This window comes from Copadichromis virginalis, linkage group LG3 (assembly GCF_057382275.1).
Source record: "Copadichromis virginalis isolate Kocher_CV1m ecotype Utaka linkage group LG3, C_Virginalis_male_GT1.1, whole genome shotgun sequence".
In the NCBI taxonomy this organism is placed as follows: Eukaryota; Metazoa; Chordata; class Actinopteri; order Cichliformes; family Cichlidae; genus Copadichromis; species Copadichromis virginalis.
In genome coordinates, this window is record NC_140620.1 from 34,704,201 (window position 1) to 34,725,931 (window position 21,731).

At 39.5% G+C, this 21,731-nt stretch overlaps 1 pseudogene across 1 annotated transcript in view; it reads right to left on the bottom strand.

Moving 5' to 3' along the window:
* LOC146714311 (scavenger receptor cysteine-rich domain-containing protein DMBT1-like) overlaps nucleotides 1–21,731 on the bottom strand; it is a 62,164-nt pseudogene that overhangs the window by 33,268 nt on the left and 7,165 nt on the right. Inside the window, exons 7-15 of the transcript XR_014916506.1 lie at nucleotides 17,529–17,843; nucleotides 17,027–17,338; nucleotides 11,853–12,167; nucleotides 11,404–11,715; nucleotides 11,009–11,320; nucleotides 10,507–10,818; nucleotides 10,061–10,372; nucleotides 9,586–9,933; nucleotides 9,185–9,496 (exon numbers count right to left, since the gene is read on the bottom strand). The product of XR_014916506.1 is annotated as a scavenger receptor cysteine-rich domain-containing protein DMBT1-like (transcript). The remainder of the gene's footprint in view (nucleotides 1–9,184; nucleotides 9,497–9,585; nucleotides 9,934–10,060; nucleotides 10,373–10,506; nucleotides 10,819–11,008; nucleotides 11,321–11,403; nucleotides 11,716–11,852; nucleotides 12,168–17,026; nucleotides 17,339–17,528; nucleotides 17,844–21,731) is intronic.

Here is a 21,731-nt window from a genome sequence, read left to right on the forward strand (position 1 = left end):
AGTTTATGAATATAAATATTATCAGAGATGAGAGCTTTTTGCCAAATTTAGTTGTTTTTAAAAAAAATTTATATTTTACAAGATTTCTATTTTTTGCACCACTCTGTTCCATGTTAACTACTACTACTAAACCATATAAATAATCCTATTTATATGGGATTTACATAATCAGCTGTAGAGCTAGAGCCAAAAGGCAATTTTCATCTAGTCTAGGCTATCCAACTCCCTCATCTGAATTATGAGTTTGTGAGGACTGCAGAACATCCACTATGAGACAAGTGAACCATGATTTAACTACAAGACCCGAAAAGTACTAAAAGAAAATCATTTTCATCTTTACATGCAAACACAGACATACACACAACATGTATCTCTTATATTAAAAGTTCCTATTCTCTATATGGCAAGCTCTATGGCTACACTGTAGCTTTCAAAAATCTTTAGACTGTGCTGGTGCTCTTCACTTGTTATGGTTAATTGGTCCAATTAGTTAACTTTAGATTGTTACTGACAGTGATAAACAGTGATCCCCTGCTTCTTAGAAAAGGGGGACACAATCTCCAAAGTGTCCTTTAGTAGTAGTATAGGTGTTAAAGATAGCAAAGGAAGGAATAAAGACATTTAATCCCCAGTTTTCTTTTGCTCAAACCAATGAGATTAGTACTGCCTCCTTTTTATTTTCTTTTTCTTTTTTTTTTTTTTTTAGCTCAGCAGAGAAAACAGCTAAGGTTGAAACTAAACTTGAAACTTGTTCTTGGATATTATAAATACAAATATCCTTACCAGATATCTGTGCATGGCCATCTGAAAAATAAAGGAGAAAATAATTATAAAAAAATGTTAAACCAGTGTACTGCACATCATGATTTACATTTTGAAGCATTAGTCAGACAGAAAGTAAATACCTGAAAAGTCAACTTGGATCTACACTGCCTTTTCTTATTTCCTCAAACTTTCAGAATTGTTTACCTGAACATTTTGGGAAAGGGGCAGTCCAAATTATAATGATCTTGAATTGGTCAAAAATGCACTGTCATAAGTGCTATATATAAAGTATATATGAACTTTGCTTGCTCACTACCCAAACATCAAGTGAAAACAAACATTTAGTGAAGACTTTTGTTTTGCACACTTTTCCCTGTGCGTTCTCTGTATGGATATGCAGGGTTACAATGATCAGTTTCAACATCTTAACGGGTATTATAATAATGTTACAGCTGTACAGCACATTGTTAACCATTTGGGAACAATACCCATTTATAAAGACCAACAGCAACTTGAGAGTTAACAAACCATGTAATTAACCAGTTAGTAAACATTGTTAACACTAAGCTAAAACCTGTTTTATGTTTAATGATCAAGTTGTACTTTATCAGTAGTAGTTAACATCATGTCACTGAACTCAGCCCTCTCAGTGAGCACATAGTTACTCTCTACTACATTTCTATTTGTCAATACAAAAAATATAATAAATAACCCAATTAACTTGAAATGTTTACATTACTATTGCTTAAATATTTCAAACAGAAAAAGTTTTGGAAAGAAAAGGGGACACGAACTGCTGGCTGGACAGAAAATGCATTAGCAGAAAATTGACAAAATGATAAATAAAGTGCTGTGGATCACATCAGATACAGGGACTTTACTGATCTGATCTACATTGTAAAGTGAAACATAGTCCTGCTTTCACCTCTAGGTATTTGCTTTTTTACCAGGTGGATTTTTTGACTCTCTTTCTTATCTTGGATCCATCTACAAGCAGGCTACCAAGTGGGCTGCTTTGAAGTATAGTAGAGTACTTTTAATTACAATAGTTGTTAAAATCTGTACAGCTGAACCTTAAATTAACATTGTACTCTGTCCAGTCTTCATATAAAATAGGTCATGAGAAACAAAATCGAATTTCTTTCTCACCTTTGCATGAGAGAATGATCGTCACAAAGAAACAGCAGACAAACTGTTGGAGAGCCATTGTTAGCCACACCAGTCTGAATTTGACTTTTTGACTTTTAAATATGTATGCTGAGTATGCTGAGCCCCTCCCACAGACCATTTACTGTTGGACACAGGCTGTCCCAAATGGCCTTCCCATCACTAAGCAATGAATGAACATACATATAAAACAAGGTAACAAATCAAAGGACTTGATACTTGAATTTGAGGACATTGCATATTTATACAAAAATTGCATACAGTTTGCATGCAAAGAATGCATTTAAAAACCTGTTAAAGATGAAAGAAAATTAAACACAGATACAGACCACAATTCTGAAACAAAATCTTCCAGGGTTGCTTTCTTCATCTAACAGTTTGCTGTTGGTCTGAATAAAAAAACAAACTATTTACTTAACAATATGCATGGCTTATTGCTGTGACACATTAACATGGTTTCTGTGGTGGGTGGGGCCCATGGCTCAGCTGCAGGGAGAGGGTATTGCAGTGGCTTTGCAGGGCAGTGTCAGAGGAGGCTGGTTGGGTGGCTGATTGAGTCCCGGTGTCTGGCAGAGGAGGCAAAAAAAGAAAAGCAATGAAAACAAAGAGTACTGAATTGCAGTCTGAGTCCTGTGTATGTGAGTTGTGCTGGATGTCTTTTGTCGCGTGTTCGGAATATTGAGGATGAGAACAAAACAACGAAGGTCCAGAAGAGTTAGGTCAAACGATGATTTTAATGAACACACGTGTGGGGAGATGAACACTGCAAAATATCAGCTGTAGATCTCCGCCCAATAATACACAAGCAGTTGTTTTTATAGCATCAGGGTATTATTTATGACGCCCCCTCATGTGTCAAAGCAGATACAATACATGCATAACTTTCTGGTAACGACTTTTGACACAGTTTGAAAAGAACATTTTCTTCGCCTCCAAGCCAGGTGCTTCCTGTAGCTCGTCTCGCTCTTGCTTCTCCAAAACCTCAGATGCATGCTCTGCAACAAAACTGTCAATTCTGAAGGCCCAAAATGCAGTTGCAAGCTTGCAAAATATGTCTGAACTCTTACCTAGAAATGAATCTACCTAAGATGTGTGTGTATGTGTCTCCCGACCTCAATTGCACTGTTTCACCTCTCACCTCGCCTACTAAAACTCACAACCAGACAGAGGCCACTCTCATATGTGTAACAATCTGACTAAAACTATATATGTATATGTTGAATAAATGCTTTAATTAAATGCCACTACTCAAAGCTTAATAAATGGTAAAAAATGGTAAATGGCCTGCATTTGTATAGTGCTTTACTTAGTCCCTAAGGACCTCAAAGTGCTTTACACTACATTCAGTCATCCACCCATTCACACACACATTCACACACTGGCAATGGCAAGTTACATTGTAGCCACAGCTGCCCTGGGGCGCACTGACAGAGGCGAGGCTGCCGGACACTGGCGCCACCGGGCCCTCTGACCACCACCAGTAGGCAAACAAAGTTAATAATATAAAATAATAAAAACAATATAAACGAATAACGGACAATAATGAATATCCTGGTTATTTAAATAGCCTCGTCCAGACAGCTCCTCAAAATAACCACCAAAAAATGCACACTTTACAGAGGAAACAAAGACATTTTAGAAGTACACTTCCTGACTTATTCTGAGTCATCTGTTACCAAGCAAACTCAAACGCAGCATGTTGCCGAATACACTCAGGCCTCTGCTCAGCTACTATTTTACTGTAAGATTAACCTTCTAAGCTCCACGTCACTCATACTCTTCTTAGTTTCACTTTTGCAAGCACGCTCTGCAAAAGCATGCAGTTTCCTGTCTACTTTGGCACAGAGTGTACTCAGAGTTGAGCCTTCCTTTTATAACCCAATATAATCAGCATATAAGCATTTAAGATTATAGATTTAACTCAACAGTTTAAAGTGGTTATAACTGCACCCATAATAAAGGCTAATTGGGTGCCAATATGTTTAAACATCTGAATGCAATATCAATGCTGTAGAATATCTTATTAATGCAATGGTAATGATGATAGTTATGAATAGTAGCAGTAAAATAATTTCCCTGATCCCCACACTTTGTAACCCTGAGTGTTACAATATAATTTTGACATTTTCTGTCAATTCTTGAATGTTTTGGGTTTTTTTTAGCTAAATATCCATCAGGTAAAAAGTCCATTGGTAGAAAATTATATCACTGTAATGGATGAGACAAAATGCTGCTGGTTTGGAAGTTTACAAAATGCTCAACAAATTTTTTTTTTAAAGTCAGTGTAGTTGGATTTAGTAAGATTCAAAGCACTTCAGTATTGAGGAAAAGTGCTACATTGGACATAAATTGGGTGGAGGGTATTATTACACACTTCAGTTGACCAAACTTTTCCTGCTAAAGTTTGTGTCAGGGTGTGGTCTGCAGCTTGGCTGCGGGGGAAGGGTGGTGCAATGGGTTCAGGGGGTGAGTGCCAGTGGAGGATGGCTGACACAGCTGGTATTCCTCATTCCTCCCCTATGTTCAGTTAGGTTCTGCCTGTCAGTGTGGTTGCTATTAATTTGCTGTTTTACATTGGTAGTCATTTGTGACTGTCTTGAGCTACATCTTGCTGCCCTCCTGTGTCCAACTCCCTGATTACCCTTTTTTTTGTATAAATAACACTGCCTTTACCTTACTCCTGGTCCTAGTATCCTGTTCACCTTTCTGTGTGTTCCTCTTTGGACTTTACGTTTAAAACTTTATTTTATGTTAAAGGTTATTATATTTGGGCCGAGTGGACCTGGTGTCCCACCATCTGACTTGGGTCCTCTTACATCCTGTGTCACACTCATTGTCACCAATCTTGGAGTAAAAATTGACACAGCTCTTAAAATGGACAAACAGGTAAATACAGCGGTGAGAAAAAGCTTTTTTTCAGCCGAGGCAGCTCTCTAACGTAAAACCTTTTACTAGATAAAAATAAAACGACTCGGTTTGGATTCAATCACTGTTGAGAACTCCAGGTTGGCTGGTTGGAAGAGGCAAAACACCAAAAAGTGACCTCTTGCTTCTTGTTGTCTTCCTGAGCTTGCCCATTGGTCTGGGGCAAACTCAGACTTGAGTCATATGATTTAATAAATACAAAGACGTAGTTTCTTATACAGCGGTGGAGACATGACAAAATCGAATACAATAATAAATCAGGTAAATATCAGGCACATTTACGTAAGTAAAATAAAGATAAAACAACATTTACAGTTATCAAGGACTCAGCAGGGAAAACATTTCATAATTTTACAGATATAAATAAGGTTTTTAGGAAGTTTTACATGAATCTATACACCTCTGACCATGACTCAAATATGGACGATATTCACAAATTTCCTAGTGCTTTAGATCAACCTCATTTAACACAAGCTCAAGTTAGGGTGTTGGATAAGCCTACAGCTCTAGAAGAATTATTCTGCACTCTCAATAATAAGACACCTGCTCCAGATGGCTTCCCTGCTGAGTTATACAAACATTTCTGGTGAACTCTGTCCACACCATTTGTAAGAATGATTGAAGAATTTATGATTACCTCTAGAATTTCTCCTACCACGAATACTGCAGTGATTGCCCACTGTCTCTGGTAAATACAGAGAGTCCTTGCATCCCAAAAGTAATTCCAGCACTTTTTCATGCTGACTAGATGGGTTTTATTATAGGCAGACATTCAGCTATCAATACTCCTAAACTAATTAGCTTAATGCAGCTTTCACACTACCAAAAAAAGTAACAGTCTAATTGATGCAGAAAAAGCATTTGACAAAATAAGCTGGAACTTCCTGTTTGTAATATTTTAAGAAATTTGGATTTGGAGAATCGTTTTTCAACTGGATAAGAGCATTTTACACATTGTCAATCGCCACAGTCACCACCAATGGATCAGTTACACAAAACTTTACTCTTCATAATGGTACCGGGCAAGGATGTTCGCTCTCTCCATCGCTATTTCCATTACTCATAGAACCAATAGCTGCAGCTATAAGACAAAACAGCAATATTAAAGGTCTAATACAGAACACAAAATTCTTCTTTATAAAGATGATGTGTTATTGCTGCTTCAGGACCCCCACTCTTCTTTGCAACAATCATTCAAGGTTATGGATTTGTTTTTTGAAGTCTCCAGCTTCTCTGTAAAATTGTAAAAAATCTTCTATTTTTATTCATATGTATGAATGAGGAGCATGTAGCACATTTTGTTTCACCCCATAGCCCTCAAACAGGCAGTATTAAAGAGATCGGGTAAAGAGATCGGTTGTTATTGGATTACATTGTGGAAGAGAAATTGTCTAAGCCATTTTTCCGAAGTAACAAAGAGCCGACGGATGGTCTGGATTGCAGCCATTCGAAGACCAAATATAACGTCCCAGAACACTCCAGCTCACAGGTTAGTCTGCTCCAAGCATTCCCACAAAGGTACGTCTTCTGTTGTAGTTATCATAACATAATTGTTGATGTAGGTTACAATATGTGCCGAAGGGTTGTATTGAAGCAATGAAGTGATGAATAACTGTTTTCCAGTATGTTGTTTTGATATGTTTTTTTTTTGTTGCATTATTGATTTGTTTTTCACTGAAGCAGCTAATAAAGCATAATTGAATCCAATTTTGCCTCTTTCTTGTAAGATTCTATATGAGAATGAAACAATAATGCCAGTTATAGATAAATACAAAAAATTGAATGAATTACGAAACACAATTTTTTTTTTTCTATTAGATCTGAAAATGTTGTGTAATACTACAACCTGAAACGAGAAATGGATTGCATTGGCCTGTACAGGAGATAAAGGGAAAAAAATCAACAACAGCTGTGAAATGGAATAGTCCAAATCACCAAAGTAAACTGGACCTGGGCTTGTTGCAGGGATCTGAAGTTAATTAACATTTTGTGAGTGTATGCACTAAAACTTAGAACCATATAATAATGAATATGTGCGTGATGAAAGTTGGGCAGCACGCTAACATCCTTACTCCACTCTGCTCGTATGGGTCTCACCCACACTCCTTTGATTTTTTTCCTCGTATTTGTTTTTTTGGGGGTTTTTTGCCTTTTCGTCAAGTCTGTCTTTGTTCATAGAAATGCTGCCGTGTTTTCCGTCATTTTGTACATAATTGTTTTTGGGGCAAATAAAATGCAGGTAGTGATTAAAACAGCAGAATTGATTATTACCAGTGCTGGAAATTCTAGCGCTTGCAGTGTTTTGATTTTGTTGCCACTCGTACCCACAATGCAATGCGCGAAAGTCACGTGGTCTGTCAATCTCCATAGATACCAAAATTTGCTGGTAGCACTTTAGTCATATTCATGGCACCCTGCAGCATTTCAGTTTTGCTCAAGCAAAGCACAGGATAAATTAAAAATCTTTTTTCAGTCTTTACTGTTCTTTGGCGTTACTGTATCCAAGTTCCTATGCGAAGGTCTTAGTAAATGCTGTAGCTCATTACAGGCTCTGTATTTATTGCAAAATAGGACCATAAGATTTTAAGCAGTAATGCACTTATTCTTGCAGTACTGGTTGTGTGTGTCGACACAACTAGTTATATAAATAAATTATCTGATTCGGTGTTACACGAAAACCATGATTTGTAAATTATTACTGTTAAACTGGGTAAAACTAAACAACTGTAAACTTCATCCTTCTGCTTTTTGAGAATATTTAAAGATATTTGTTGCAACTGTATTATTTTTTAACTTTTTTTTTCCTAAACTGTTTACAGTGTATTTTGTTATATTTTTTATTTCAAGTTCAAAATAAAATAGTCAATCTATCAATTAATTCATCTTTAATAATTCATAAAATGCAGTACAATACATAATTTATATGAATTCACAATAATTATTAATTGATCATTACTGAATCCAAGTAAGTAAAATAAGAGCAAAAAACAAAGCAGAACTACACACTCTCATGAAAAACAAACACAAAGGGAAGAGAAATCATTATCTAACTTAAACACATTATTGAAGAAGCCAAAGGTCTCCTGCTATGTGTGTCCTATTTAAGTATTGGTCTCATAAAAAGAAGCGTTTTTCATCAATAAAGACAAAATAATTTGAGGCTTCTTGAATTAATATGCAGGTTTATATTGAAATGGATCCTAACAGAATGATCTTCCTGTTGTGTTTAATATTAAAAATTAAAAATATTTGCTAAATCCATTGAAGTTAGCACTCTTTAACAGGTTACGTTTGGCTTACAACTAAATGCAGCACAACAGTAAACAAGCACAAAAAGCAGATATACTTTGTAAAAATATGGAATGAATCAATAAGGTGCTTTTTAAAGGTTTTATATAACATTAGGTCTTTTTTATACAGTTTTGGAAACAAACAGACTGAACTATGGAGGACACGTCTCTTGCTTTTTGAGCCTTTTCTTTTCTGGAAGTTTCTGCCAGCTCACTTTTATGTCATCAGATGAACCTCCCAACTTCTTTTCAACCTGTGTAACAGAAACGAGGATTTAATTGTTGCCTGTATTTTACAGATTCTCTGGGTAAAGATTAGAAAGTTGTCTCAGTGTAAAAGTAAGCTGTGTGTTTAAAAATTTGACTGTTTAGAGAAAGCATGTCTGTCTGGGAATTAGGCAAGTAAATTACCTTACTTGAACAGTACAGAGAAATCTCCATCAACAAATACGAACATCTTGAAGATGAAACTTTACTCTGCATTTAAGTATTCTATACACGTTACCCATTTCAAGATGTTCTCCCTCACAACGGGGTCTGTCATGTCCACTTGGGAGTTGACATCAGCCAGATTCAGTTTCACCGAGAACTTTTTCCGTGAAGCTGGTGGGATCATAAAATTCTCTTTAATTTTAGTTCATATGTATACAGTTTATATAATTACAGTCACCACCAACATTGTCAATATTTCTAACAGTGGTGTTTATGTGGGTGTCTCAGGTTCAAAACTGGTTTGCACTCATTTTTATGTCAAACTGGCAGCATGTTCTTGTTCTATACAAGTTACTGAACAACTACATTACAGTGTAATTGATTGTAATGATGACCCGATGGGATGTGAAAGGAATGAGCTGAGAGGTGATTGAACATAACTGTAGTAAAGTCTGTGTCAAAGCTGATTGTATTATTTCTCTTTCTCTGTGGATAGAGGTGCATTATAGACAAAATGATTTTCCCAATGAGATATATGATGAAGCAATGAAATAGTTATAATTACCATTTTTAACATTCTGTGGATGATCCAAAATTTTTCTCACCTGAACAGATGACAGTAGCGCTCTGACCACGTTCACATTTTTTTATTCCAAATCCACTGTGTTTACACTCAGTTAGAGAACTTTCATTTCCTGAACAGGTCACATTATCAAGCCAAATCTGTCCAGTTCCTGGACCAAACTGAGCCGATTGAGGAGTCTTTACTGCCGTCCCACAGTTCAGCTCTCTGCAAACCACCGCGGCATCATTTAAGTCCCAGCCGTCAACACAGACTGTTCCCCAGATGTTATTGTAGTAAACTTCAACTCTGCCAGAACATCGAGTCGATCCAGACCCAGTTAATCTGACTGGACCTGTGAGGCAAAAAGATATGAAGAGTATTTTGAAATATTCCTTAAAGTAAAAAAGAGAAAAATTTCATGTATGATGCACAAGAACAGACTGGCTTGCCCTGTATTGAATATCTAAAATTTCTCACCTGAACAGATAACACCTGCGTCATTGCCATGTCCATAGATGTATGTTCCCCATCCACTGTTTTGACACTCAGTCAGAGAGCTTTCACTTCCTGAACAGGCAACATTATAAAGCCAAATCTGTCCAGTTCCTGCACCAAAGTAAGAAAACCGAGGAGCCTGTAGTGCCGGTCCACAGTTTAACTGTCTACAAACCACCTCAGCATCATTTAAGTCCCAGTTAAAATCAAAGACTGTTCCCCAGATGTTATTGTGATAGATTTCAACTCTGCCAGAGCATCGAGTTGATCCAGATCCAACTAATCTGATCGGACCTATGAGACATAAGATTTGATCAATATTGGAATTTGTTCCTGATAAATAAATATTGATTTTTTTTATTGTATGAGACACAAGGACAGATTACATTTCAATGTCTTTATTATCTAAATGTTATCTCACCTGAACAGATCACACCAGCATCTTTATCATGTCCACACTTTTTTGATAGAAATGCACTGTGCTGACACTCAGTTAGAGAATTTTCATTTCCTGAACAGGTCACATTGTCAAACCAAATCTGTCCAGTTCCTGCACCAAAGTGAGCTGATCGAGGAGCCTGAAGTGCCGGTCCACAGTTTAACTGCCTGCAAAGCACCGCAGCATCGTTTAAGTCCCAGTAATCATCACAGACTGTTCCCCAGCTGTTATTGTGATAGATTTCAACTCTTCCGGAGCATCGAGTTGATCCAGATCCAACTAATCTGATTGGACCTGTCAGGAAAAATAATGAAGAATATTCTGAGATTGTTAATATTATTCTTCCTCACATTAACAAAAGTATTTCAGACACAACATCCAAGAACAAAGTGATCTTCATTCTCTTGAGTATCTGAAAGTTATCTCACCTGAACAAATGACACCAGCAGTCTGATAATATCCACAGGTGTATGTTCCAAATCCAAGATGTTGACACTGAGTTAGAGAACTTTCATTTCCTGAACAGGTCACATTATCAAGCCAAATCTGTCCACCTACTGCCCCAAAGTAAGCTGATCGAGGAGCCTGCAGTGCCGTCCCACAGTTTAACTCTCTGCACACCACCTCTGCATCATTTAAGTCCCAGCCGTTGTCACAGACTGTTCCCCAGGTGTTGCCATAATAGAATTCAACTCTTCCAGAGCATCGAGTCGATCCAGACCCAACTAACCGGACTGGACCTGCCAGGCAATAGAAGTTATTTATATTTCAATTCCTCTTTGCACTAGAAAAACCCCAACACTTTTATAAATTTATAAAGCACTTTTAAAAACAACAGCAGGGCTGAACAGATGCTGTGAAAACATTTAATGTATGACAGACTAGACCAGGCTGACCAACAATGACATGAGTATCTAAAATGTTTCTCACCTGAACAGATGACACCAGCATCTTGTTGATGTCCACAGTAGTTTGTTCCAAATCCACTGTGTTGACACTCAATTAAAGAACTTTCATACCATGAACAGCCCATGTTATCAAGCCAAATTTGTCCAGTTCCTGCACCAAAGTAAGCTGATCGAGGAGCCTGTAGTGCTGTCCCACAGTTTAACTGTCTGCAAACCACGTGAGCATCATTTACATCCCAGCCATTATCACAGACTGTTCCCCAGCTGTTATTGTGATAAACTTCAACTCTACCAGAACATCGAGTTGATCCAGATCCAACTACTCTAACTGTACCTATCAGGCAAAGAAGTTGAAAAAGTATTTCATATATGACACACAATACCAGACTAATCTGCAATGGCTACAATTTTTCTCACCTGAACAGATCACACCCGCATCCTGACCATGTCCACAGCTGTTTGATCCAAATCCACTGTGTTGGCACTCAGTCAGAGAACTTTCATTTCCTGAACAGGTCACATTATCAAGCCAAATCTGTCCAGTTCCTGCACCAAAGCGAGCTGATCGAGGAGCCTGCAGTGCTGTCCCACAGTTTAACTGTCTGCAAACAACCTGAGAATCATTTAAGTCCCAGTTATCATCACAGACTGTTCCCCAGGTGTTACTGTGATAAATTTCAACTCTGCCAGAGCATCGAGTCGATCCAGACCCGGCTAATCTGACCAGACCTATTTGGCAAAAAAATAAATAAATAAATAAATAAATCTTTAAAATGTTGGTTAAATTACATAAAAATAAAGATTTTGTAGATGATACAAAGGAACAGACAGACTTTCATTTTCTTTAGTTTATAAATTTTTTGCACCTGAACAGAAGACACCAGCATCTTGTTGATGTCCACAGTAGTTTGTTCCAAATCCACTGTGTTGACACTCTGTTAAAGAATTTTCATTTCCTGAACAGGCCATATACGAAAACCAAATCTGTCCAGTTCCTGCACCAAAGTAAGCTGATGGAAGAGCCTGTAGTGCTGTCCCACAGTTTAACTGTCTGCAAACCACCTGAGCATCATTTACATCCCAGCCATTATCACAGACTGTTCCCCAGATGTTATTGTAATAAACTTCAACTCTGCCAGAACATCGAGTCAATCCAGATCCAATTAATCTGATGGGAACACCTGAAAACAAAACAGGGAACATTCATCTAACAACTCCAACATCATTGTGAAGTTTGCGGACGACACTACAGTGGTGGGTCTTATCACCAACAGTGATGAGACGGCTTACAGGGAGGAGGTCAGCGCCCTGACCCACTGGTGTCAAGACAACCATCTCACCCTCAACGTCACAAAGACAAAGGAGTTGATAGTGGACTTCCGGAGGTGCAGAGAAGTACACACCCCCATCACCATCAACGGCGCTGCTGTGGAGAGAGTGAGCAGCTTCCGGTTCCTTGGCGTACATCTGGCTGAGGATCTTACGTGGTCAGTACACATAAACAAAACAGTGAAGAAGGCGCAGCAGCGCCTCTTCTTTCTCAGGAGACTGAAAAGATTCGGCATGAGCCCCCGCATCCTCAGGACCTTCTATCGCTGTGCCATTGAGAGCATCCTCACTGGATGCATCACCACCTGGTACGGCAACAGCACCGCCTACAACTGCAAAGCTCTCCAGAGAGTAGTGCGGTGCTCTGAACGGATAATTGGAGGTGAGCTTCCCTCCCTCCAAGACATCTACAGGAAGCGCTGCCTGAGGAAAGCGGGGAGGATCATCAAGGACTCCAGTCACCCCAGCCATAAACTGTTCAGACTACTTCCATCAGGAAGGAGGTTCTGCAGCATCCGGTCCCGTACCAGCAGACTGAGAGACAGCTTTTTCCAACAGGCCATCAGACTGCTGAACACTTCATAGACACCTCAGCTTCACTACTGGAACTTCAACATTATGCACTCCACACTGTACAGTAATGCCACTGTTTTGCACATATTCAACTCTGTATATTTTTATATTTTTATATATTTTATTTTATTATTCTTTACTATTTAATTTGTAAAAATGTGTATACACACACACACACACCCACACACACACACACACACACACACACACACACACACACGTAGAAAAACATTTAGTATACACATCCAGAAATGCATACACTATTATATATTGTACATATATTTATTAGTGTCAGGTTGGCCATTCTTGTATTTTGCTCGTTTGTGTTGTTGTGTTTGCACATCTCTGTTGCTTGTGGGGCTCGCACACAAGAATTTCACTCGCATGTGCTGTGCCAGTGTGCCTGCACATGTGATGTGACAATAAAAGTGATTTGATTTGATTTGATTTGATTCATTGTAAATGGTATTATGTTTAATTTTCACGACTAGTTAACTATGTTCAACATATATTCTAAAAAGTCTTAGCGTGCCATCACACATCCCATTTTTCTATTGCCCATCTATCATCATTATTAACCCTGTTTTCTTCTCGTAGTAATTCCTAATGCTGTTTGGATGCAAATGGCTCTCCTACATGCATGTAAACTGAGCACGAGGAGCATGTGGGTCTCTCCTTCTTGCTTTCTCCCTCACCACCATAAACTTTGCTACTAGTTTTTAGTTGCTTCTAGCAGATATGTTTAATTATTACTAATCAAATAATCATTCTTATAAACAAGAATCTTTCCTGCTCTTTTTCCATTGTTGAAGGAAAAGAGCAGGTAAAATTGAAGGAAATTTGAAATTTGAAATTGCTGACTAAGGATGAAGGTATATTTGGTAAGAGTCATGTTGCTGTGATGACACTCGGTTGCATCAAACTGATATTGAATCAGTGTGCAGTTTTACTAAAACAATGATGGACTCTATAGTTTTCTCTCGTCCTTTGCCCTATCAGCCAGATGTGACATGTAAGCCATATGTTCTTCTTAAACTGCTGACTGACTCAGGGTTGTCCACAGAATGATGTGGGATTCTTAGGTAATATAAACAATTCTGGGGAAATCCTGGTCCTGTTAAAAAAACTGGCATCCATCCCACTTTAGATGTAGGAATTTATTAAACACCCGAAAACATCATGAAGGAGAGTTACAGTCCTATTTGCCTCCTTGCATCTTCCATCCACCAAAGACCTTATTCTCATTGATCAGGGGTGGCCATCTCCAGGCCTTGAGAGGCAGTGTCCTGCAGGTTTTAGATGTCCTTGATCCAACACAGCTGATTAAAATAGGTAGATTACTTCCTCAATTTGTCTTGAAGTTCTCCAGAGGCTGGTAATGAACTAATCATTTGATTCAGGTGTTTTGACTCAGGGTGAGCTCTAAAACCTGCAGGACACCGGCCCTCGATGTCTGGAGTTGGCTTTTCTTCCTTGTTAGTAAATAAATTAATTGTTGATCAAGATAGTGATTTATTCGGCCTGACAGACACCTGGTTGGAGCTAGATGAATATGTTAGTTTATATGAGCCATACTGCCAGAAAACTCAAAGCACAGGCCGAGGAGGTCGAGTGGCAGCAGTCTTTCACTTCCACATATTATTCAACCATAGACCCAGACAGAGTTTCAATATGACTCTTGGCCTTGTCCACTTAATTGGAAAACTAAAAAAAACAGCTTTATTTGTTTTAATCCATCATCTACCAGACCATTATAGTTTCTATCTGAATTATCTAGCTGACTTTTGTATTTGTTGCTCAGTACTGATTAAATAATTATGGCAGGTGATTTTAACATTCATGTACTTGGTGAAAACAACGGCCCCAATAATTAATTTATTATTAGACTCAGTTGGCTTCTCTCACTTTGGATCTTGTCCCGAAATATTGGTCAGAAACCAAGCATTTAACAATATTCCCTGAAAACCCTCTTTTGTCTGATCATTTACCAACATTTAAATTTACAATGAAGTACACAGCAGTGGTGGTTAAATTTTTGTTATCGTAGGTGTAATGCTGAAAGTCCTGTAAGTTTAAGGCAGTGATTCATCCACTTTTATCTTCTTAAATGCTACCTGCCGGTTACCTAAACCTTTCTCCTTCAGAGGTCAGTTATTCCATTAATAGTGCTATTTTTTGTGCTATAAAAAAGCAAGGATATCTTGAAGTTTACACAGCAACATTCTCACCTCAAAACATCTTAAAAGTTTATTTTGTGATCTAGAAAGAGTAATATTTCAAACTCCGCCACTCTGCGTTCCTCTGCAACTGCCTCGTTTGAGTTTCGGATGAAATGCATTCTGGGATATTTGCCTGGATTTGGCTATAGTAGCTAGCAAGCTGATTGAAGACCAAAAAAACCAATCAGAATTTTTGCATCCAATTCTGTCACTGGTTGGTTTTGTGGCACAAATATAACGGTGTACAGAAAGAGTTGAACGCGCAGGGGCAGAGACGTTGAGACCGCAAGCAACACATTGCCAGCGGGTCCACAGAGATCTTAGCAAGAGCAAATGCAAAAACTGAGCGAGAGGGCCTGTTATTGTGTGTTTATATGGATGATAGCAAACACTGAAATACATTTTTTGCACGCAGCAATGAATTTTGTTTGCACAAATTTAGGTTTTCTTCACTCAAAATAAATTTCTCGTCAAAATGCAACACTTGCACCTGCAAATTTTTTTTACGTGTGCTCAATTGGTTTTTTTTTTTACGTGTGCTCAGAATAGTGGCACAAAAATAACACCATACCCATCGAAGTGGGATTGTTGTGTGACTTCCTGTTAGTTCCCCAGCAAGCCAGTAAGTGTTAGTCTGTGTCCCAATTCAGGGTCTGCACGCTTGAAGTACGCATTTTAAGTGTAATTACGTCACCACCACGCGACGAAGGCTGTCCCAATTCGAAATGTACTTCAAATTTATACTCCAAATGCGCCATCGATTTCCCCAAATATCAAGCGTGGTCCAGTGCACGCTTCGTGGTCCCATTTACCCCAAATTTCATAGCACAGCGGTGGGTGTGGATAATTTTGCCGCAAAATACGGCAGAAGGGAGCAGCCGAAGAGTGAACTGTCAAAAGTAAGTACTGAATATGATGTCACTTATTTATGTGCGAATGTTTAATAATGAAGAACATTAAAACTGTTGGCCACATGTCGGCAAAGTTGTGTGACATTAGTGATGTCTGTACTTTCAGCGTTAACTTGGTTGTAAAGCCAACCAAGTGCTGAAAATGACTTTTCAGCACAGAAATGAAGCCCAACAATCATGTTTTACAGTCCTGTGGTCTCAGCCTCAGATACTCAACTAATCAAAGTGATGTCATCACAAAAATGAATGACTAACAAAACATTTTTCTCCTTCATTTCTGTCACACAATGCTGTATGTAACGTTTCTCACGGTTAGTATCATGGTTGCTAGGCAACCTGCAGCGCAACAAAGCCTAGACCGTCTATTTCACAGGCCTCTCACTTCCGCACTTCTCGTACTTATAGTACGCACCGTACGTAGTACGCGTAGTGTGCGTACTTCAAGCATGCAGACCCTGAATTGGGATACAGCCTTAGTCTGCCACGATTGTGGAATTTACTAATGGCTGCCTGTGTTTTTCCCAGGAGGATTGCAGGAACTAGAGGACAGTCAGCTCAAGGAGTGGAGACATGGAGCACTGGGATGGAGAGAATACACAGAGCAGGAGTCTGGAATGCACTGAGGATTTGTTTTTGGATTATTATTTACTGCATCTTGAAAGAGCTGATTGTAAAAGCGAAGCTCTCAATTTACTAGTCGATCTACGTCCCTACCCTCACCTATGGTCACGAGCTGTGGGTAGTGACCAAAAGAACGAGATCGCGGATACAAGCGGCAGATATGAAAAATACTTTTTTTTTTTTAAGTTTTGTATAGAAATTACACAAAATTCAGAGCATGGAGTCGATCCAGATCCAACTAATCTGATCAGGCCTGTCAGGAGAAATAATGAAGAATATTCTGAGATTGTTAATATTATTCTTCCTCACATTAACAAAAGTATTTCAGACACAACATCCAAGAACAAAGTGATCTTCAGTCTCTTGAGTATCTGGAAGTTATCTCACCTGAACAAATGACACCAGCAGTCTGATAATATCCACAGGTGTATGTTCCAAATCCAAGATGTTGACACTGAGTTAGAGAACTTTCATTTCCTGAACAGGTCACATTATCAAGCCAAATCTGTCCACCTACTGCCCCAAAGTAAGCTGATCGAGGAGCCTGCAGTGCCGTCCCACAGTTTAACTCTCTGCACACCACCTCTGCATCATTTAAGTCCCAGCCGTTGTCACAGACTGTTCCCCAGGTGTTGCCATAATAGAATTCAACTCTTCCAGAGCATCGAGTCGATCCAGACCCAACTAACCGGACTGGACCTGCCAGGCAATAGAAGTTATTTATATTTCAATTCCTCTTTGCACTAGAAAAACCCCAACACTTTTATAAATTTATAAAGCACTTTTAAAAACAACAGCAGGGCTGAACAGATGCTGTGAAAACATTTAATGTATGACAGACTAGACCAGGCTGACCAACAATGACATGAGTATCTAAAATGTTTCTCACCTGAACAGATGACACCAGCATCTTGTTGATGTCCACAGTAGTTTGTTCCAAATCCACTGTGTTGACACTCTGTTAAAGAATTTTCATTTCCTGAACAGGCCATATACGAAAACCAAACCTGTCCAGTTCCTGCACCAAAGTAAGCTGATCGAGGAGCCTGTAGTGCTGTCCCACAGTTTAACTGTCTGCAAACCACCTGAGCATCATTTACATCCCAGCCATTATCACAGACTGTTCCCCAGATGTTATTGTAATAAACTTCAACTCTGCCAGAACATCGAGTCGATCCAGATCCAGTTAATCTGATGGGAACACCTGAAAACAAAACAGGGAACATTCATTGTAAATGGTATTATGTTTAATTTTCACGACTAGTTAACTATGTTCAACATATATTCTAAAAAGTCTTAGCGTGCCATCACACATCCCATTTTTCTATTGCCCATCTATCATCATTATTAACCCTGTTTTCTTCTCGTAGTAATTCCTAATGCTGTTTGGATGCAAATGGCTCTCCTACATGCATGTAAACTGAGCACAAGGAGCATGTGGGTCTCTCCTTCTTGCTTTCTCCCTCACCACCATAAACTTTGCTACTAGTTTTTAGTTGCTTCTAGCAGATATGTTTAATTATTACTAATCAAATAATCATTCTTATAAACAAGAATCTTTCCTGCTCTTTTTCCATTGTTGAAGGAAAAGAGCAGGTAAAATTGAAGGAAATTTGAAATTGCTGACTAAGGATGAAGGTATATTTGGTAAGAGTCATGTTGCTGTGATGACACTCGGTTGCATCAAACTGATATTGAATCAGTGTGCAGTTTTACTAAAGCAATGATGGACTCTATAGTTTTCTCTCGTCCTTTGCCCTATCAGCCAGATGTGACATGTAAGCCATATGTTCTTCTTAAACTGCTGACTGACTCAGGGTTGTCCACAGAATGATGTGGGATTCTTAGGTAATTTAAAAATTCTGGGGAAATCCTGGTCCTGTTAAAAAAACTGGCATCCATCCCACTTTAGATGTAGGAATTTATTAAACACACGAAAACATCATGAAGGAGAGTTACAGTCCTATTCCACCAGGGACACCCACCCCGGAACAAAAGTGTCAGGCAGGCAGTGGTGCACAGGACCAGGAACAGGAAATGAGTCTCTTGGGGGGCGAAAAGGCAACAAAGAGGTATCGAAACATGGGGTAGGGCTCTCAGGTAAGAATTCCCCGGGGACCCGGAGGGGCTGGCCGAGGACCAGTTCAGCCGGGGAAACCCAGAGGTCTTCTTTAACCGTGCTACGCAATCCCAGCAAAACCCACGGAAGACGATCGACCCAGTCGCCACCTGTTAAGGAAGCCCGGAGCGCGGCCTTAAGTGACCGGTGAAACCGTTCGCTTGCGGGTGGTATGCTGTGGTGCGGTGGACCTTGACCCCCAGGCCGTCAGCCATAGCAGACCAAAGCTCAGAAACAAACTGGGGGCCCCTGTCTGAAGTAATGTCAGCAGGGGGGCCGAAACGTGAAACCCACGTTGACAAAAATGCTGACTCTGAAATGGCCGCCAACTGGCGCTGCTGGCATGCGCTCCATGGGTCAGAGACATTGGACATCGCAAACGTCAAAGGTTTGTGGTCAACGTACGCAGTAAAGTTGCGACCCTCGAGGAAAAAACGAAAATGTCGTGTCGCGAGGTGCAGGGCCAGCAACTCCCTGTAAAAAACACTGTACTTGCGTTCAGCATCCCGGAGCGTACGACTGAAAAAGGCAAGTGGTTGCCAGAGACCTGGAACCCGCTGTTCCAACACCCCACCCACTGCCACGTCGGACGCGTCGGTGGTCAACGCAATCTCCGCCGACGGAAGCGGGTGTGCCAGCAGGACGGTGTCAGCCAGCGCAGACATGGCTGCGGAAAACGCATGGACGCGTTCCGGCAGCCAGTCAACCGGATCTTTGGATGTTTTACCTTTTAAGGCAGCATAGAGTGGCTGTAGCAGGTGGGCAGCTCTGGGGAGAAAGCGGTTGCAAAAATTTATCATCCCCAAGAACTCCTGCAACGCTTTAACCGACGTAGGACGTGGAAAAGCCGAAACGGCCTGGACTCTGTCGGGCAACGGAACCACACCTTCAGGGGGTAATGACAGCGGTTTTAGGAACACACAGGAACTTGGTGATACCCCCGCACCAAGTCAATTTTAGAAAAAATCAACGTTCCGGCGAGATTGGCAGAAAAATCCTGAATGTGGGGGATGGGGTAACGGTCATTCTCCGTGGCATTATTTAAACGGCGGAAATCTCCGCATGGCCACCACCGACCGTCCGATTTGTCCACACCCGTGTCGTTGATGCTTACCTCCACATTGGGTGTGAGTAGAGCCCTTTAATGGTCCACCACAATACCATCTCTAATATAAAGTAGAGATGGGCCGATCCGATATTATGTATACTGACCTAAATTACTGGATCGGCTATCGGAGAGAAATAAAAGTGTAATCCGATCCATTAAATATCACGAAAGCACCTCACAAAACTTGCGACACGCCATAACTCGCCTCATAACCGTAGGATGTTGGAGCGGTATGCATCACGTGATAGAACGGCTGTGGCGTGCGAGACCTGTCGGTGGTCTGGTTGAGCATTTGGAGCTTCGCTACCAACCCGGCATTTCATCTCCGACAAAGTTATCCCCGAGAGAAGTAAAGCAAGTGTGTAAGTCCATCTCTGAATGTTTGTAAAGCATTCCCACGTTAAGCTTAACAAACGATATATGGAGCGACTGCCTCTTCTCTCTCTCTCCCTCTCCTGCTGCTACTTCAATCGTGAAACTGATCAATGATCAGCTGATCGGCTTTTCTGTTGCAAGTCCGTCTCTCTTCTTTGTTTTTGGCCCACTTCGCACCAGAAAGAGGAAACCAGCGGATAAACAACAGCAGCACGTTTGAGCTTAATAAGCTGTTGTTAGAATTTATTTAATATTACTTTCTACACCAGGATCTTTTTCTACGTAGCTGATGGCTGGTAACTGTGCAGGGGCGGATCTAGCAAAGTTTAGCCAGGGGGGCCGATAGGGCATTAACAGGGAAAAGGGGGCACAAAGAAATACTTTCTTATTCTCATTTAAAATGTCTAGCTTTTATTAAATAACTATCTGACACCCAAAGTTTTAATTTGACGTAAAATGAATAGAAGTCCATTACTGTATATAGTAACTATTAAGTCTAATATACCCTAGTAAACTATACTACTTTTTCCTTTGGGAAGATACCATCTGTGGAGTCTGCAGTTCTGTTAAAGAAAGATGTTGAATCTATTTAATATTTCTTGAAAAATAATTGATTTCTGTGCATTTTCTTTCACACTGGATCAAATTAAGGTTGATTACGTTGATTAAGCATCATGAGGTGGAGGGTGAGGGGTGGTTCCCTATTTTTTATTTATTTTTTGTTGCTAGGAGTTGGAACCCTATTAGTTAGGCTGCTTAATATTTACGCTAAGTACTCTATAAAATACCAGAATAGGGAGGATGGTGTAGGTTTAAGTTTATTAGATTGATCAGTATTTCTGAACTATGAAATATTTTTTTGCATACAGGTATAACAGAATAGCTTTAGTATTGTTTTTTTTTTTTTAATTGAGTATGAACCTATTCAAAATGTAGCAAGATATTTAAAAAAAAACAAACAGTTTTATTGATTAAAAAACACTATATCGGATTCATATCGGTATCGGCAGATATCCAAATTTATGATATCGGTATCGACCATAAAAAAGTGGTATCGTGCCATCTCTAATATAAACTAGACCACAAATCTGTCAAAGTGAGATACAGCATGCCAATAGTGCCAATAGAGGACAAGAAAGCTCACAGGCAGGCATTTAAAGTTGGAGAAGATTTCTGGGGGTCAGATTTCTGTCTTTCTCCCTTACATATTAACTTTTAGGGTCATAGTTTGTTTATTAATATACAGTGATTTTAGTTAGCTATCCTTGTTGTTTGTTAATTATTTCCAGCGTTTAAGTGTTTTCTGTGCCTGCCTTGTGTTCCTGGTGTTGTGTCTAGTGTCCCCGGTTCAATATTTGTGTTATTTCATGTTTTACTTTGACAGTCCCCTGCCCTGCATCAGTGTATTCTTTTCTGCTTTATGTGTGTGGTGTAGTGTAGTGTGTATAGAGATATATCTATATATAAATAATTTTAATTATAGTCTGTGC